The sequence below is a fragment of the Cariama cristata genome, unplaced genomic scaffold (assembly GCF_000690535.1).
Source record: "Cariama cristata isolate BGI_N322 unplaced genomic scaffold, ASM69053v1 Scaffold21595, whole genome shotgun sequence".
Classification (NCBI taxonomy): Eukaryota; Metazoa; Chordata; class Aves; order Cariamiformes; family Cariamidae; genus Cariama; species Cariama cristata.
Window position 1 is genome coordinate 1 of NW_009617194.1, and position 3,043 is coordinate 3,043.

The 3,043-nt window shown below is 49.7% G+C and overlaps 1 non-coding gene across 1 annotated transcript; it reads right to left on the reverse strand.

Moving 5' to 3' along the window:
- Positions 1-1,064: 1,064 nt before the first annotated feature.
- On the reverse strand, positions 1,065-1,138 carry TRNAN-GUU. Its single transcript has one exon. It is a non-coding gene; the product is annotated as a tRNA-Asn (tRNA).
- Positions 1,139-3,043: the final 1,905 nt, after the last annotated feature.

Genomic DNA, 3,043 nt, shown 5'->3' on the forward strand with positions numbered 1-3,043 from the left:
TGCTGCCTGAAAAACCTGCAGTCAGCTTTTAGAAAGTGCAGTTATTAAGAAAAATTAACTGAAGGACAAGAAAATCTTCTCTAAGCAGAAATGGTTCTGTTTTAGCAAAACTAGGACAAGCTCTTCCAGGTTGGGTGAGGTTCTGTCACTGAGGATTAGCGGAGCCCGTAAGGGTGGCAGTGTTTTGACAGTGATGAGCGTCTCAATGAGAGTGACGAAGCAGGCAAAGTCTTCTGTCAGCAAGCCAAGGAAGTCTCCAGGACAATGAGCCAGTTCCTGACGGGGACTGTCCTTGTCCTCGCATTCACGGACCAGGGAAAACAAGGGGCCAACAGTGTGGAGTATCTTGGGACAACTTCTTATCACAGCTGCCTGGTGGGCCAACAAGGGCTTTGGATGCTCACCTGGATCCAGTACTGGCAAACAAGGAAGAGTTGGTCAGGAATTTGATAATTAGGAGAAACTACTCCTCACTCCCATACACACACACTGGAAATGGGAAGAAAAGACAGAGAGACGACGTTTTTGGGGAGTAATACTGTCTGAGAGGTGTTGCCATTAAAGGGGAACAGTTGGAAAGGAGAGAAAATGTCTGGTTCTAAAAGCTTAATGCCAGAAAATAATCCTGAGACCTCAGAGCTATCTTGTCAAGAAAGAATGAATGAAAGGAAGAACATTAGAGAAATAAAGTTTACCATCATCAAGAAAAAGAAATTGTTTTAGAGCATGTTGCTCCTCTTGAAGAAAGAAGGCAAATGACACGGTGGGCTGACGGCAGCTAAGACCCCAGCCAGCTGCTCGCTCACTCCCCCAAGCGGCATGAAGGAGAGCATTGGAAGGACAAAGTGAGAAAATTCATGGGTCACGGCAGAGACAGTTTCAGAAGTGAAGCAGAAGCAAAGCAGAACAAAGAATTCCTGTCGGTTGGCTTTCCTTCCTCTGCCTTTGCTGAGGGGAATGAATAGCCTCCTCTTTTCAGAGCACCATGGAAGGGCTTGGGATGGAAGGAACCTTAAAGGTGCCCTGGTTCCAAAATCCCTGCCATGGGCAGGGAAAAGGGAACCCATCCCTGGGTGGCCTCGATCCACCAACCTTTCGGTTAACAGCCGAACACGCTAACCCATTGCGCCACAGAGACTCCCAGAGCCACTTCTCCACTGCTTCCCACTTGTGGCCACAGATTTGTCCATGCCCACCTAACCACAGCTTCATCACGCGTCATCGACAATTGGATGTGCCAACACCAGATACCTCAAGGGACACCCTTCCTCCTCCTCGCCCTCAGCAATGCACCTCCCCTCCCATCTCATTGCTCCTAACTCTCCTCTTTCATTCCCTCACCACCACACACCACCCAGCTCCAATAAAAGGGCCGGCAACAAATTCACCCCTCCTCAAGCCTTGCACAACCGCTTGGACCTCAAAGAGCACACAGGTGTCTCGGGGACAGTCTCCCCTCAACAGATACTCCTTCAACTACTAGGTTGAAGCTCAGATTGCACACATTGTCAGCTCATGTCCAACTTTTCATCTACCAGTACCCCCAAGTTCTTCTCCTCAGGGCTGCTCTCAATCCCTTCATCCCCCAGCCTGTATCGATACTGGATATTGCCCTGACCCAGGTGCAGGACCTTGCATTTCGCCTTGTTGAATGTCGTGAGCTTCACATGGGCCCACTTCTCAAGCTTGTTCAGGTCCCTCTGGACAGCAACCAGTCCCTCAGGCGTGTCAGTCGCACTAAATGTAAGAGCTTCAAATTCCCTGAGGAAGAAGTTGGGGCGGGAGAGCTTGAGGATCTGGGGGATTTCACAGAAGAACTGGTCCACTGCATTGCCTTGGCAGAATGGTAGTGAAAACATATCGGCAGTGTGCAGCATGGCATAGAGGAAACCACTGCCCTAGGCAGCCGCTGCCATCTTGGCACGAGCGCTGCTGCCCAGGAGGGTCCCGCGGTGCAGGGGTTTGCAGGTGGCAATGTAGTGGTCATAGGCCATGACGGTGAGAAGAAAATATTCCCCTCCAACAAAGAGAAAGAAAACAATCTGGGCAGCACATGCATAGTAGGAAATATCTGTGGTGTCCCAAAGGGAATTGACCACGGATTTGAGCAGAATGGAGGAGGGGGAGGTTGAGGAGGAAGAAGTATACGGAGGTGCGGAGGTGGTGGTCGCAGGCTACGGCAGTGATAATGAGGCCGTTGCGCAGGAAGGCAGCCAGGTGGATACCCAGGGAGAGTCAGAAGTGCAAGAGCTGCAGCTCCCTTCTGTCTACCGGTGCAAGGAGCTGCTCTTGGATATTTGCTACCTCAGGGTAAAGGGACCTGTCCAAGAAGGAAAAGACTGTGAGAAGTTCTGAGAGATTTTTCTAGGGAAAACCTTCTGAGGAAAATGGAGCGTTGGCAGTCAGTTCCCATGAAGACATCCCTTGGGCAGGTCCTGCAGAGTCACTGTCAGAAAAGAAACTGTCCTGCTCCCCCACCCAAACCCCAGAGACTAAGAGCACCTTGTACATATGGAGAAACAAGGAAGAACACCACAACGCTCCCATCAGATGAAACAAAGTGCGAAAGACAGGCATGCAGTGAAGCCTTCTCCTTACCCACCTGTACTCATCCCAGGAGCCCAGGTCGGCTCAGCAGCAGAGGATCAGCCCAAGGCGTCACTTTCTCTGCCCCCTCTGCGCTCCCACCAAGTATCCCTGGAGTTCCTGGAGATCCTACCTTGAAATCGACTGAAGTAATCACTGATGTTCCCTCTCTCCCTCAGCTGAGAAACTTCTTTCCCACAATGCCATGTCTCTTATCAGGAGAAGATGAAAAGGAGTTGCAAAAGCATGTACTTTGTGATTTCTAAATAATTAGTGAAAAAGGTACCAAAAGACCTTGTAGGCAGAGAAAGAATGCAAGTTGTGAAGGACAAAATGTTCGATTAGAAAGCTAGCCAAGAACTAACGAATGTCAAGAGAAAGGCAAACCAGACTGATTCACTGTGAGGTTCTGATAACAAAGTACCTACGTAAGCCTTTATTTTCTACGCATGCCCAA